Genomic DNA, 17361 nt, shown 5'->3' with positions numbered 1-17361 from the left:
TCATGTTGGCCAGGACACATTCAGACTGCTTCTCCTAATACAGGACTAAAAATGTCAGAGATTGCTGTAACAAAGTGGATTCATTACACAGTTAGTAAAAGGCAGGGTGTCATCCTGCACCCTCATTCAGATCTCTCGTACTCTAAAAAACCCTCTGCCTCTAATCCACAGCTTTATTTTTGTTTATCTGTATTTTTTTAATTTTATCTTGAACAAGATCTTGTCTCATGCATTCATAATTTCTGCACCCTCAGAACTTCCTAACGGGGGCAATGTATTTTTTTTTCCTTTTTTTCGGTGGTGTGATCATTTGCATAACTAATCTGGTATTTACATTCATCAATTGCTTCATTAATTAGGTCAGTGATCAAAGCAGGATTTCTCTATCACTCGGGAGGGGGAGGAAAAAATACATTTTGGTGGCTCTCTGCTCCGCAGCTCTACGCAGTAACAAAAAGAAATAAAAGCAGGGAGTTTGGGTTGAGATCTAACGCATAATTTCTTACGGAGAGCCTGCTGAGAGATACTGCACTCTTATGTAACTCAGCAACATCATTATGAAGACAGTCAGAAAAGGCAGAGAGCCTCCATCTTTAGCCACTACCTCTGGCAAAACAGTCAGATCGCCCACGCCATCTACTGGCGGATAGGTGGAGGGATTTTAACCACCACTAATGACCACCCAAGGGAGAGGGCCAGGCGCTGAGGAAACTAACAGTCCTTTCAGGGACTGGATTTGAGGCTTTTGAACACTGATGACATGTATGATCCAGCATCGGCCGGTATCATTAGTCATGTGAGAGAAAATCCAGGCTCTGGGACCCACAGTGCTCCTCTCCGGCTCTGCTGCTCCTTTGTCTGCGGTGATGTGTAATTTGTCTACCTTCTGCATTCATCTGACCTTCCACTTGACAAGGCATCGTCTAAAAGACAGGTTTGTGTGTGCCGGGCATTTGCGGTATCTTGCTGACACACACAATGTAAGCATCGAGCAGTGCTGAGGTCCCTGCTCCACTTCTCCAGTCTCTCATCTGCTGGAAGCACTACATCATAATCTGGAAACACCAAGCACAAGACAGGGAAGGTACACAGATAGAAACTGCTGACCCGGCTGTTTTATATATGAGTTTTTTTTTTTCTTTCTTGAGTTATGAAATATATACAAAATTGAGAAAGGCATGATCAATTTGATAGGCATGACTGGACTGAAAAATGAGTGTTGCCTTGCTTTAATTGCAAGTATTGAAGTTTTTGCGCCTCACTGGGTTAAGCATCCTATTATTTCATGAGTTCACTCATTCTGTACAACCTGCTTAAAATAACCCTTCTGCAAATTAAGAGACTTTATATTACTGCATTTAGGATTTTCTCATAAGGCATTCAGGAAATGACTGAAAATGACCTTAATCGCTGCAGTAACCATATATTAATTCACATAGCTCACGTTGGGGAGCCATATAGTCCACATAGGTTGAAGGTAAGAGCCCGACTCCAGTGTGTTTTGGCATTGTTGTGATATTTCATTCCTTACCTGACAATGTTGATCAGCCACGATGTTTGGCAAATATTTTCTGACGAGTAACTTAATTTTGCGCTCAAAAGTAACAATTTTAAGTTGTTGCTACAATAGAACAATGAGAGTCAGAGGAAAAGTAGCGTCCCTTTCCGGTGGATCACCACGGGACCTCACTTCAGAAAAAGGATATGTATGTTAGTGAATGGCAAGAGAAACATTTTTTTCATACTGTTTCAATTGTGCCATGATGTTCGTCAATGTAAAAGATCACTTTTTAACTCGAGAAGTCCCACTTTGTCATTGAACTGATGAAATATAAGAAAGACTGCACACCCAACAGCGGTGTAAATGATGTTGACTCGTGTAACGCTCGCCAAAACCCATAAACGAAAACTTGTAGAGCCGGTCCCGTATGTTAGCTCGCTCACAGAACTAACCATCCCTTCACATAACAGCATTTGCCAGTATGGCCAGATTTATTGTGATTTTCACCGTTTTTAATACTTTTTCTTTACCAAGATGACGGCCATGTTGGTGTTGGTGACGTATATTGAGCGAGACACTAGTTCAGTGAGAGGTTTTACACAAAACTCGACAAACACTACCCGTTCTAATATTAATATGTTCTAATATATATATATATATGTTGTAAACTTCTTGCTATTGCTTCCCCATGCTAATATCGATGCTATCGATCAATGATAGTGAAGTTTATCTTGCGATGGTAATGGATTACATCCGGCTATTGACCACCACCCCATTCTCTGTGTGACAAAGAACGTTGACCATTAGACAGGAGGAAACACTGACTTGAGTCGGGCTGTAAGCGTTGTCTTTATTTTAGCTAACTTCCTGTCCGTTATGCAGTTAGCAATCCCCTCCTTCCTCTCTATGTCACCACACTTGCACAACTCCTTTCTGTTTTTGAGGCAGCCTCTTTCTTTTCTTAGTTCGGTTTTCAACGCTTGGCCTGTTTGGTGGTATAAGCCGTCACCTGGAGCTCTGGAACTGGTAGTTTTCTCTGTTCCGCCATTGCTGGTGTAGGTATCAGAACAGCTCTCTCTCTGCGGGTTCACAGCCAGACAGGACCGCAGGTTCTGATTGGATAAGGTGAGCAGGGATATCAGAAAATGTATTTTCTTTTTACTGCATGAGCAGAGAGAGGAGAGACATGAGTTACTGACCAAACACTCTATAACAGTGATTACTGTTGTAATATAGAGCTATTTAACACTTATTTTAATAAGAAAATAACAAACACAGCAGCTTTAACTGCTAATAAATGCATAATAAAGTATGTATTATATTTAATAAATCAACAAAAAAGCTTGGTAAAGGTTTAAAGTCATAATAGGCCAAACCCAATAAACATGATTATAATGCTATTACAAGCAATTATAAGAAACTTTTATTAGGCCTTTTTAAAATGTTCTCATGCAGTCTATGAACTCTTAACAAGTTTGTCACGAGTGCTCGTAATTTGTTTCATAATCTACCAATATATGTTTTCATTACGCTATTATTACCTATTAACTAACCTTTTTACAAGGACCTTAATATAAAGCATTGCTCTTTACTGCAATGCCCTGAAATACATAAATCATTCCTTGAATGAGTGGTTTGTTTTACAGTAATGTTTTGCAGAGCTTAGTGTACAGCCATTACCTAATTGTGTTCTTGCTTATCAGACACAACATAACTCCCTCAAGGAAACTGTTTCAGTAATTAGAGAGCAGCACATTTCCCCCCTCATTTTCTCCTGCCCCTTCACTTTCACCTTCACCCTCCAGAGAATACGGACCCTAGATACTAATGCAAGTTTTTTCAGCAAGCTGCCAATTAATCCGTGTTGACCCTGAGTCACACAGATCTGTCGCCTCTCCTCAAATACCCAGGAGCCTGCTTCCCGAGGTCTTAACCTTCATAGAAAGGAACATTTCTGACCACAGATGATTGCTGAGGATACAGATTTAATATGTGAAAACAGAAAAGGAGTGAAAAACATTCAGAATCTGTGTCGCCGCTAAATCAAAGTTCAGCGGCGGACAAAGTTCGATGACCTGCTGGCTCTCAGGTATGACTCACTGTCCTCTGGTTTCCTACATAACACCAAGACAGACTTTGCAGAGCCCCCCTGTGACAGACAAATAATGCTTTTGAAAGATTTCCAGCGCAATGTGGGTTACAAAGATGGACGTACATGGGTTTTAAAGCTGAGCTTTTGTTGCACCTAATGCGCAAACAGCCCCCTTTGTGGGCAATTTATTTCATGAAATAACTGAAATTAGTGTTTTCGATGCACAAGAGGAAAAAAAAATATTTATTGAAGGAAAAAAGAATCATATGTTTTGTTCACTCAGTGTTGCAGCATCTTTCAGCAACAGCCACCATGACTAATCCAAGATGAAATGAGCTGCAGGGAGGGCACGAGGGCTATAGTAACTTCAAATGGAGAGGGGAGATACAGTAGTGTTCATACACATACACTTGCGTTTACACAGAAATCCCTCTGTGAGTGTGGAAGATTTAATCCTGATAAATTACCTGTAGAAAAAAAAAATAGGGAAAAAGTGTGTTAATTACATTTCCAGATTTATGAATATTTTGATTCAATAGATTGCAGATATAAGAGCAAGCTAGAAATGTTGATAGATAAGGAAGTGTGTCCAACAAGTATTGAGTACTGGAATTGCTGTAATGTCTGGAGAGACTACAGTAAGAAAAAAACTAAAATTTGTGAAAATTTAGGCGTGAAAGCCCGAGTGCAAATCACAGATCAGGGAGCTCTGTCCGTCGCCACAGATTTCGTGATGGCTCTGTCCGAACAATGGGTTACAGCCTCCAATTCTCTGGTGAGCTGCTCAAATGTAATTGCCTGCTGTTGCTCTTATCAAACTCCTGCCACTCTCATGTTGGGCTTCCTCTCTCTGCCCTACACTTACCCCTGGGAACCTCTCCGGAGTAAACAGAAATTACATGAACAATGCAATTTTTTGTCTGTTCTCACCTTGTGAAAGAGTCTGTGGAGTGGCATCACTTGTCACATCTCCCATTCAGAAATCGAGGAACACTAACAGCCCAGTGCAAACCAGCTTCTCTTAGTACTGACCACTGAGCACCTTCAGTGATTAGAGAGGAGGGTAGATGCCTTAGTTAAAGACATCTCAATATTTCTCAACTCAACAGCTCTGCTTTATTCGGTTCGCTCTTGACTGACGTGTGGCCATTAGGGGTGTAAATCGTAAGTTTCATCACGATACGATATTATATCGATTCTTTCTGCCACGATACGATTTCGATTCGATTCGATACAAGAGCAAGCGATCGATATGAGATGATATCATTTGACCATTTAGTTACTTTTATATCATCTTACAAAAAGCAACCAAAATATGATTTTACAATTGTATTACTGAACTCTTCAGTGGATTGTTTTATCAGTGGTTCCAGACATTTAACTGGGAAACAATCTATTCTTTTTAATAGAAAGAAAGCACTGTTTTGAAAGGAGTTGAGCATGGACAGAAATGTGGACACAGACGTGCCATGGGAATTTCAAAATAAAGGCGTATCTAAACGATGGCGGCGATATGAATCAGTGTTTTCACTCTGCATTGATGCTATTGGATCGTTGATCATTGAATTGATATTCCGGATCAATGTATCGTTACACCCAAAGTGGCCATGATTCAGCCTGCTTGTGGCTCAGATCTGGCAAACAGGAGTGTACCGCCAAAGTGCCATCATTCCACACTGTATGTGGGTCGGGTGAAGGTGTCTGGTACAATTTTGCTTAATTTTATTTTGTGTTCCCCTGACAAGAGCTTGTAATTCCAGACAAAGAGAGTGTGCCTCATTCTGGTTCTACAGGGAAGTGGTTTTGGTGTCTGGTGCCAGTTTGTTAAGACATTGCACCATTCTCAATGGCCGCCAATGCTCGTTGGGGTACAGTAGAGAAAGGCTTTCATTTTCAGTGTCTGCTGTTTGAAAGTCTTTGCTTGATTGAATGTTTGTGGCACTGTCAAACAAACACTTGGAATTTTGTGTGTGTTTAAGGATTGACACACGTAGCGTCTGCAATGGCAAAGAGGCAGAAAGAGAGGGAAGGTGAGGTAGAAGAGGGTGAGAGCGATATAACAGCAATGGCTGTGTGTGTGTCTGGGGGGCGTGCAGAGGGCCAGGGGAGTAAATAAGAGTGTGGATGACAGCGATGCACCTCACTGTAATAAGTAAACACATCACAACCCCATGTGATTTATTGCAGGGCTAGGATGACATTTTCAGCTGCAGGACAAGGAGCCAGGGTCCTGGGGTTTTTTTTGTTTGTTTTTTTTTTTTCTTCTTCTTTTTAACGCAGAGGACAAATCCTGCATTCTTATTCTTGCATTTCCCCAATGAAGAAAGGGCAGCGTGCTTATCTGGCAAGAAGAGGAGAATCCAGACGCCTGGGCTGAAAGGGGTGAGAGGTACGGTATTGGAAAATAGGGGTGGGAGGTTGCTGCTTGATAAAGACCCGAGAAGTACACCATGACCAGAATAATAAGTCGCTTGTGTCAGTGATTCCTTTGTATGTATATTTATTATTTGGTTAAGGATTCCCACCTCCGGCAAAGGGCACACTGAAGATGCAAAAAGAATCCTGACTTTGCACACTTGCAGTTAATCCTGCTGAATTGAAATTTTAAAACTGAACTTTTAATATCTTTTTTTGGGAAACGGCGATCATGAATTTGTACCACCACGTTTCATCAAAAACCATTGGGGCCTTGTCGACTTGGTGGTGAACATTTTGTGCTTTAATAAAAGATCTAAACTTTAAATTGGGAAAACACCAAATAATTTATCTTGATATGAATCAGTATTGCAGGGTTGGCTTTGCTTTAAAAGTACTGAAACAGCTTTTTAATTCAAACCTGGACTCAAAATAGTTAACAAGAGAAGAAAGGTCTGGCAGAGCAGATCCCAAGTCAGCATTTCAGGGCTATTATGCCTGCCAAGGGAAGCTCATACACAGTAAAACTTTAAACACAGAGGTGTTGACAAGTGCTAAAGTAGTCGGCCTTCTCCGTGCTGAAGTGTTTACATACAGTAGTATACTGTAAACTATATTTAGTAACTATCATATAAACTCAGAGGGTGCAGTGCCACTAAAAAGCCTCTGTCACCCTCACACCCAAAAGGAGCAGCAGCATGCTATCACCTCATCATGGCTTTGTGCTTATCTTTCACCAACAAAAGCAAAATGTGAGCTTATTGTCCTCTCACATACAGCGGAATTTATTATATACAGCAAAAGATAAGACTTCTGCATTAGCGGGATTTTAAAGTGAGAATAATGCTAGTTATGCTATCATTTATTTGAGATTATCTTTAAGATAACAAAGAGGATTTTCCCATCCGTGACTGCAGTTGACACAAACAAGATAAATAAATGTGTGAAAGGATTATGAGAGGATGTGCGTTGACAGGTCTAAGGTAACAATTCAGGTAACAAGAAAAGCTGACAGACTGCACTCGGCTCTTAAAAAAGTGATTGAAATCAATAGCGGGTATTTCATTTCACTGTTGTGGGGGGAACATAACTTCAGGATTGTACCAGCATGTTAAAAGACGCAGCTGCTAGGTAACAATATTTTGGCCGCATTGATTCAAGATTCAACCGTGCGGTAACAGGCAGAAAAATGCAGTCATAACTGTCACTGTGTAAAATGTCGGAATGTCTTTCAGCCAAGTCGCCGGGTTAAAAATGTTGCGGTTATACTGTATGTTCTGCACGTCATAGGCTACATGTTTTATTGGCATTTCCACAAAATGTGTCATATCACGTTTACATTACATGTTAACTGACTGACTTTCATGTCGGGGGGTGAAGGGGAATGGTGGAAATGTGTGACGCCGTGGTGTTTCAACATTTGTAAACATGACACCACTGGATATTTTCAAGGAGCAGTCGGGACACCTTCTTGCCGTGTTTGTGGCCACCAAAACAGGTAGCTATTTTAAGCCAAAACACTGTTTTTCTAACCCAGACAAAGTTTTTCTGGGGATTTTTTCTGTCTAACCCTTTGTGACAAGAGAAAATAACACCTTTCTTGGAACTTTTGCAAGGTAGCTACCCACTATTGTCAGCCTGCACCACCAACACTCCCAGATGAGGGAGCGGTGTGTGTGAGGTGCAAGTTGATTGGCAGTGGACCAAACCACTTTGAGACATATGGAGGGGGGGAGCAATCTTTAAAAAACTTAAAAACACATTGCTTTGCATCTTTAATTAGTGTTTTCAATGCATATTATTATAGAATTTTATGTTTTCACTGATATAGGTCATTGAGGGAGATAAACTGCTTTTTTTCCCAGGGAGGGGGGATCCGGACCCTCCTGTGAGAACTTTTTCATGCCAAACACTTATGGACGATGTGTAAAGAGCATCTTAACATGCATTTGCCCATGAAAGACCCACAAGGGGGCAGTAATTTGTTGATGTGCTTGACAGTTAAGATGTGGTTGGGAAGGGAAAGTTGAGCATACCACTGCACCAGTCATGGAGAGAAACAAGAAAACCATGTAAGAGAATTGAACACTGACCATTCGGCTGGGGCTTGTTATTGACATCAGCTTTCTCTGTCGGTCTGCCAACAGTGGAAGACAGAGGACAGGAGAAGGAGATACAGCATCACCTTGTATCTTCACCTCTATCAGGTCATGTGCACAGGTTTGTCTGGCAACCAACACTCCCTCCGCCTACAGTGTGATCATCAGGAAATGCCTGGGAAGTGTTTTAACCTGCCCACCTTAATCCAAAATGCCAGAACACTAAATCAGGCAGCCCAGAGCAAATATTCCAGTTGTTTTTTTGGCTCGCCGCTGCAGCGGGTTTGCACAGCACTCTCACTCTGTTTCTTTTCTCTCAAGCACTTTGGCATTGACCCTGCATAGCAGCATACATTACAGAAATACTCTCCACCGGGCCAAGGCAGCATGTGTTGGTGAAATATTTATTACATATATTCGACAATGAGAAACACATCCCTATAGTGCTCCGGAGCAAGGCACCAAGTGGAGCTGCAGTGGGTCCAACAGTAGAAGACTTTGTTTGGAAGGAGCAGCTTTTGAGGTTATGACTGCATGTGACTGTGAAGCAGGGCGTTATTGCAAAAGAGCACATGTTCTCAGCACAACCCTCCCAGGATAAATAAAGGTTTAAAAAAACTCACTTAAGCGTTGGCCTCTGACTGCAGTGTATGTAACAGAGATATTCTGTCATCCTGTCGGGACTATCCGGCATCTATTAGTTTAAGATTGATTCCACATGTTCTTATTTTGGGTCTTAAATCAACGTGAAATACGATTTGTATTAACTTCAGTCGATAATCTCAGCTGTAGCTTGTACTTGTGGTGAAGTTTCTGTCTTTGCCTGGATCATTCTGAATAATAAACATTTAACGCCTTCAATTCCAGGATAAGAATCTGGACTCTTCCCAAAGGGTTAGGGTGTGTGATGAAGCTTAAAATTCCCACACACACCATCCTAACCTCTGACTTTAAACAAGACGACGTTTCAAAGGTGGAATTTCAGGAAGAAGCTCCACATTCAACACCCGACTGAAATGATTAAGATGCTTCAAATTTCTAAGCAAATTCTCTCCCCGTGTAACTCGTCTTCATGTGATATGTCGGATTTTATCCCTCAGATAAAAAAAGGACCAATAGACTTATTGCTGACCACTGGTGTGAAATTTCTGAGCCCATAAAACGTAATCAGTACTGAAGGCCTCGGATCAAAATGAATAATGATATCTGGCCAGGAAGGCTAGTTCCCCTTTTAGAAACACAGCCTCTCGGAGGAGATAAGGGGAAAGAAAATAGTTGTTTCGCTTTTCTCTTATCAGTGAGAACTGCATAATGTAATCTGACTCAATGGCGTATCAGATCAATCACTCTGTCTGGCTGAGGAGGGAGAGGGGGAGAGGGACAGAGAGATAGGGGGTGGAGAGACTTTACAGATGTAGGAAAAAAATTGCTTCAGTAAAAAGGAAAAATCTGTACATTTTTTAGATGATATGACAATATGTAACTTATTTCCTGTCCCATACTGTACACTCCTGGAGTACACAGGATTATGTACGGAATCAAAACAACTGGCAGTTAGCACAACAAGTTACAACCATCATTATACAGAAATTGACACGAAATATGTCAGGGATAGTGCATATGGTATGTGAGAAAATAGATTGTCCTTTGTCAATTTATTTGACTGTTGCAAGAGAGGATTGAACAGTGTAACATATGATCCATGCATGTCCAGCTAACTTCTACAGGCAGTAGTAACTAGATGTTACTTCCTACGTCAATGTAAATTAGCCTTTTTTCTTTTTACAAATTTTGTCGAGTTACAGGGTGCTGTGTGAAAGCTGATACTAGATGAAATTAGAGTTTAAGCTAGTGTTAGCTGCTTTTATTGAAGATCAATCCAGTCTCTAGTAGAAATGTTTGCAGATAACGTTGGTGTGGCACCAGCAGATACTTTAAAGGAGACCGTGGGACAATTTCCAGCCACTACTGTGACAGCATAAACTGGATATTTTTAAAGGGAGGTCGGGACATCTTCAGTCGTGTTTGTGGCGACAACACTGCGTGTTTTAAGCCAAAACATGATCTCTTCTTAATCCTAACCGAGTGGATTTTGTGCCGGACCCTCTGGATGATGAAGACCTCGAGTCACACCGGATTCTGCTCTGATCTGGAGCCATTTACCAACAGGAGGCGAGCTCAAAGATGACTTCTTAACTTTTGGGATTTATCTTCACTCCTGTTTATCGACCTGACTTCAGCAGCGATCCGTGAAAGAGATCACCACTGGCAGGTGCTTATGTAATGTTAAACCGACTGTCAGCAGGAGCTGGAGGGGAAATGTACTTTACTTCATGAACGTAACGTAACATTTTAATGCAGAATAGTGACATATTTTTAACTTATCTGTGGTTTTGCAGAAACTTACCTCGCCAATATTTATTCTTGTTTAAACAACCCAAGCTTATTTTACCCAAGATAGCATTTAATTTGTCAAGCTGGTGTGTTAGACCCTAAAAAATCTGTCTCTTATAATGGTTAAAGTGGAAATTACGTCTGATTGAAATAAGTCAGCTAGAAACATGAAAAAGACACCTGGAGTGTTTTCACCAACATCTGCTTAGTTAGCTAACGTCTGCACAGTCAACAATCATAGGCTGGAAATAAGTTTGGCTTTCTCTTTGTCTGAAAACCACCACCCATTGCATTCTGTAAAAATTATGAAGACTTTGCGGTGGTTCTCTTGCTCTCAGCACAGGTAGCCCGTCACCCTAATGGCGTAATAACATTATTCTGCTCTCCAAGAGATAATTCACTCCGCACCTTCACAAATCCACTGAACGCAGGCTTTTCCATTATTTTTGTACACTATTCTGAATGTGAATGCGTTTGAGAGCTCCTGCCTTTGTGTCTGTACAGAGCAGGCCCTTTGATGACTCTTTCTCCTTGAACAATATCAAGCGGAGGTGTGAGATGATTTCAGATTCAGCCTGTTGTCTGTCTCTATGCTCTGTATCCCAGCTCAGCCAGCATCTGATTACCAGGACCTTGTTGTGTTGTCAAGAGAATGTAACAAAGAGGGGAGGAGAGAGTTGAGAGAAAGAGAGAATGAACAGAGGAAGGGTAGTTCTCTGGGACGTAGAGACAACAGCACGCAACACATCTGTGGAGATGACTCTCCGGGGACCAGCTGTGGATTTCTGGAGCTAATTGAATAGGCTGCTCCAACAAATTTACAGGCTCCTCTCTCTTTGGGAAACACATGACAATGGAATTCTCCGTCTTGCATCACTTGCCCCCACCCACACCACCTTACCCATCTTGACTTTGTTTTCCCTCTTTTCCTCTTTGCTCGATATCTCCCAGCACTCATCGTGGTGCATAGCGTGTGCTCACGGTGCCCACAGACAAGCGGTAGGCGTTTACTATGCCAGTCACTTCCTTCCATCTCCATGTCCCTGAGAGACCTAATTGATATTCCAAAGCAGAGTTGGAGCTGCATCTCAGGCTCACCTTAGTCATTAGTGAGCCCCACAGGGCTGTTTGCATTATAATCTCTGATTTAGATTGTGTGTTGCCTCCGTGTCCTTCCCTCGAGGTTGAGCTGTGTGTGCAAAAGGCCACCGTCGTAGGGGATCTGAGCTGAAATTAGCCCCTGCCTCTGAAGTTTGCATATGAGATGAGGGTTACAGGTCGCGAACTGGCACTTAAACAGACAGATCAGATGAGCAGATTAATGTCGCTCCAAGTTCTGTCACAATGTGTGAGGAGTGAACACCGCCATCCGACGGTCCATCTGGACATTTGTACGGTAACGAGGGAAGTGAAAGTGCTCATAACTCATGAAATCCGGCTTATTTATGGAAGGAGCATGAGAGGAATTATAAAGCTTTGGGGTCTTGAAATGCATCCTATCTACTGTACTGCATGAGCCAAGTATATGGGCGTGTTAATGCACATCTGTGCATTGCTCAATTGCTTTTTTTTTTTTTCTCCGCTACACTCTGGTGGATTTTCATCATACTCATCAGCATCAGACAAGCACAGATATCCCCCACAGCTGGTTCCCTTGGCTAACCTCAACCACAGTTTAACATTAATCACATCACTCCCCTCCTAATGTCACATCACTGTGGGGAGGGAAGCCATTGTCAAAGCTATGTACCTGTTAGGCAATTATCTCCCTGTGTCCTCCCTTCTCCATCCTTACCCCTTGATTTCCACCACCCACTTCATTGCTACACTGTGTTTTGAAGGTTCTTTGAACTCAGTGTCTTAATTATAGATGCAGTTAGCTAATACGTCTTTCTTCAAGGAATTGATTGGTGTTTCAGGAGCATAATAGAGACATATCACCTTTTTGTTTTTGGCTTTTCACTTATTTTTGAGGTGTAAACATGGTGTAAAAAGCAAAATCCAACACCTCCATGTGTTGTTTCTCCTACAGTTGCTCCTCCTTGGTGATCCAATCGATTACCGGAGGAATTTAAATGACGTAAGCAGTGCTTTTACATCCAAAGCGATCCCTCTGGGAACAATCAAGGCAATCTTGGCACTTCCATCTTAATATGCAGGGAGGGAGAGGCCCAATTTAATCGACTTAAACATGAGAATAGCATATAAAACACTGGGCGGTTCCAGCCTGGCACATGCAACATTATATATATGTTGCTTTAATGTGTATGAAGCAAGTGGTGTTCTGATCCTAATCTCTGTAGCTGCCGGCTTGTTAGCTTTTACTGTGTCTTGTACTGTAATGTTGAGCATGCATTTAGTAGCTCATAACTAAGACCTGTTGTTGTGTAAACACATTTTAAGACATTAAAATTATGCACAAAGATCCAAGAAAAATATATCCTCTACTGCAGTGCACTTAAGGTGTATAATAATCATTTTCTTAGTGTTGCTTTTTAAAGGAAGATCCCAGAGTTCATTTTAATGTTGCGCTAAGATGGAAAAAAATATTTAAATCACCTTATGACTGAAGGCATTTTTATCGCGTCTGTCTCGCGGTATCTGATACTGAGCCAAGAACAGAGTGCAGGTGCCTGATGACTCTCCTTGAATGAAAATTAAATTAATGGAAAGCAGGTGGGTACTTCAAAGGCTGACTGCGCCGACGGTATGACCAAATGTGCTTGCAATCGCCAACCTCAGCTGTTGTGTCTGCCATGGCGGAGTGGAAGTTAGGATTATGAATGGAAGTAATTACTTAATATTAGAGACAGCGCAGATGAAAGACAGGGGATCTGATGTGTTCGTCTGGAGTCGACAGTTATTACAGGGTCAAACAACAGACACAGATCGTGGTTCAGCGTTGCCGCCAATCTCTCTTTATGACTCTTATAATTAAAAAGTGTCTACCACTCAGAGGTGTGAAGTAACAAAGCACAAAGACTTTGTAACTGTTCTGACAACTTCTTACTTTTACTCCCTGCATTTGAACACACACATCTGCACTTTCTCCTCCTCACATTTTCAAAACAGCCTCGTTACTTTAGTTTCAATGCATTTGAGTGGAATTATCGATTATTCTTATTTTGCGTCATTGTGCGCTGCCTTCCCAACACAGACGTAGCAAGACTGAAACAGACAGAGAGGGAGACTGGAATGGGGAGAAAAGGCTTGTTAGTGTCTAGTATCTGAGAGACCCTGCAGCCCTCTGCCTGGATTTTTGTATTTTCTCTTTCTTTTTTTTTTTTTTGTGGCTGCGCTTGGGACACTTTCCCAACCCATCATGTCGGTATTTGACATCCTGGGAATGAGACTCAACAATCAACTATCTTTGTGGTGCGTTTATGACCAGCTAAGACGAATCCTACTGATTCTACCTTTAAGTTCAATAGTCTTTGAATTATATTAATATGACGTGAGGTTCAGTTAGCTTTGCACAGCCTGTACTTTCTTACTCTAACTTGAGGAAATAAGTTGTATCTGTACTTCTACTTGAGTAAATAATATGTGTACTTTTGCCACCTCTGGTACTACTGTAGTTTGGGCTCTGTATTGTCTTGTTGTCCATGTTTGTTTGTTTTTTTAACTCATTTTACTGCAGCAGTGAAAAATGAACTGCCCTATTTTAACACCTTCACGACAAATCAAGTGTATGCTCCTAAACAACAATTGCACATTTCTGTAAGGTTTGGATTTAACAGTAATGACAAAAATCCTCACCATGACCCAATTTTTTTTTTTTTTTTTGCAAAATAGCTGGTAATGTTCTTCAGAAAAATGCAGTCACAGCAATCTTTTTAATGTTTTTCCGGCAGATTAGAGCTGGAAAGGGAAGCTGTTGGACAACAAAATGCTGAACGTGTCAAATCCTTGACTGATTTCAGGAAGTGGTTGAGTACACAAATTTAACCGTCACAGAAGTCTCAGTTTATAACAACATATTTCCTGAACCGTTCTAACTCTTTGAGCATAAATGCAGAGTGTGTTTTGAATGTGCAGGGTGGGAGCCGTTCGGCGCTGGCAGCCAATATAATTTGGGCAGTTTTTCTGCATGTTCTTCATCCGTCTTTCATTTGTATATCAGACATTTTCCTTTTGGAATAAGGAGAGATCAAATACATAAATTGCAAAATGCAACTCTTGCAACATCTGACAGCTGCAAAGTTGAAAAGATTTTGTCTTAATTATGAGATCTGTTTGTCTCTTTATGTAATCTTGTGTTGTCAGCTGTCAAAATTAGCGTGAAAATTGCACTGCACAAAAACCTGTTTCCATGGAGAACAGGCATCTGTTTTGACAGAAAAATATGTGGCAGCTAGCCTGATTAAAAACATTTATCAGTTCAGAACCTTTGTTAGTTGGATCACAAGACTATGTTTGGCCACGCTGGAATCAACACTGCAGCACTCGGAAACAGAACCAGGATGTAATTTATCATTGCAGAAAATATGTTAATCAGTAGAATTCTGGGCTAAAAACACTAATATGTTTGTTGTTTCATAACATTTGATGACTTTTATCTGCTATCTGCATTGACATAGAGGATGAATGTAGTTGTAAGTATATAAGAGCATCCCTAGCTCTGATTCTGTGCAGCTAAAGGTTGCTCTCAGCAGGATGCCTGCTCCCTGGGCTTTCCTCCTGTGCTGCATAGTCACTTAGATCAATGCGTTCTTCACCAAACTTCACAGAGTACATGGTGTTTCTAGCAGACAGGAGACTCACACAGCAGTCACACAAAAACAACCAACCTTGCCTCTCAACTCCAACTAATCTCTGTGGAATGTCTCAGTGACAAGATTTCAAGGCATCCCGAGGCTCGATGTAGCTTTGCCTCCTTTAAGCTGCAATTTCTGTCTCTGAGTAAAATCCCCTGGGATCAATCTGTAATTAAGAAAAAAAACCCTCGAGCTGAATATAACCAAAACAAAAAAGTCAAAGGGCATGTAATACAAATGCTGGAGTTAGAGAGGAAAACAAAACTGATCCAAGAGATTGAAAGAATCCTGGCTTTAAGAAGCACTAAACAAAGTGACAGTGTAAGCTCAAAAGAATCTGACACTGTCCTTCCACAAGGAATTTCCCTTTGTGCCACTTTGAAGTAAAAACCCCTCATAAGGTATCGCAGCAAGCAAGATCTAAATACATTATGGGAGCTAGTGAAAGTAGAATAATACAAGAAGGTATAGTTCACCATGCTAGTGGTAGTGTACTGATGGTTAAACATTACACTGAATATAAAGTACAAGCTGGTCTCATACATTCTTATTAGCCCTGCCAAGTAGGTTGTTTTCACCATGTCCTTTTGTTGGTTTGTCAGCAGGATTACACAAAAACTACTGAACAGATTTTCACAAATCTTGGATGGAGGATGGATCTTGGCCCAGAATAGATCCCATTAACTTTTGGTGTGGATACAGATAAATGGACAGTTCCAGGATTATTTTGCCTCCCTACTTAAACATTGTGACATTTTCATTCATCTCGCAGGGAGTAATGCATGGATCTTGATGGAAAAAATTCAGCCGTTTAGGTGGCTGATATCTATGAGTGAATACAATTGAATGCTGACCCTAGATCAGGGCTTATGGGTTGTGGATTTGGCTTGATTGAATCAAAGGTGACTACTGGACCTTGGCAGAGGTATGCACTCTACTGCATGCCTTTCTAGGTTTGATCTTATAATTGTCCTGCACAAATCAAAGTTTTATTAAGTATTTCCTGTGATTCGGATTCATTTCATAAATAGGATGACTTTGTACACATTTTACACACATTATTTTACAATATTTATGGTGTTACTTTTAAATGAGCTGTTGACAGGCAAAAATAAAACTACTTTTGTTAAAATAGAAGAAAATGGCAAAGTTGTATAAAATGTTGAGTGTGTCAGCCTTTTATAAATGTGTTTTGAGTCATTGTACAGGAGTATGAGGGAACAGCTCCTGTCTGCAGACCCAGATATACTGTATATATACATAGTAATGATATTATATTAATATCATATCAGCATTGATGCACTAAGCTACACCCTCATGCCCTATCATCTCCCTGAAGACTGCTTACTACATTCTATGGTGCAGAAATGATAATGATGGAGCTTTTCTTTGCAGTGCCTTTGCCTGTTTGTATTAGAGGACACAAATTGAAATCAGCATGTGTGCATCAGGTTGTTTTTCTGGATCCTGCCTCAGAGAGGCAAAGTGAATACTGACTGCTCCACCCCTGGAGAAATGCTTTCCTTTCTTTGGTCTGTGGTCATTGTGGTCACTGCCCATGCGACCCATGCCAAGGAAAATACGTTGCAAACAGCTGATTCTGCATGCACTCTATCAAGGCGAGCAGTGAGCGAGCTGTTTCAAATCCCACTTGAATGTGTTTACTAATGACTTGTTTCTCAGAATATTTGTGTAAATAAGGGTCTCAGAGTGCAACAGTGCTTTGATGCTGCTCACAGACAACAGCACACACAGTGTTGTCTTGGCGGGGAGCGCTGCATGTATGCATGTCTTTTGTGCATTCAGTGTTCGACAAGCAACAAGGGGAATGAGGGGTGGAGAGAGGTGGTGATGCATGTTTGTGTGTGTGTGTGTGTGTGTGTGTGGTGGGAGGAGGATTTTGAACACTTTCCTAATTGACCTCAGTTTGATATTTCTTAGGGTGGGGTATATGGGGCAACACATTTCCCAACATATTCACCTCGTAAACAGAGAACTGTGTTATGAGGTGACATTATTTCACTCGTATGAGGTCATACTGCATATTAACAGACAGTATAATCTGATAAATTGCTCATTGTGCACTCAGCAACTTTCAAAAAT

This window comes from Pagrus major, chromosome 4 (assembly GCF_040436345.1).
Source record: "Pagrus major chromosome 4, Pma_NU_1.0".
Classification (NCBI taxonomy): Eukaryota; Metazoa; Chordata; class Actinopteri; order Spariformes; family Sparidae; genus Pagrus; species Pagrus major.
This window is presented reverse-complemented; position numbering follows the sequence as displayed.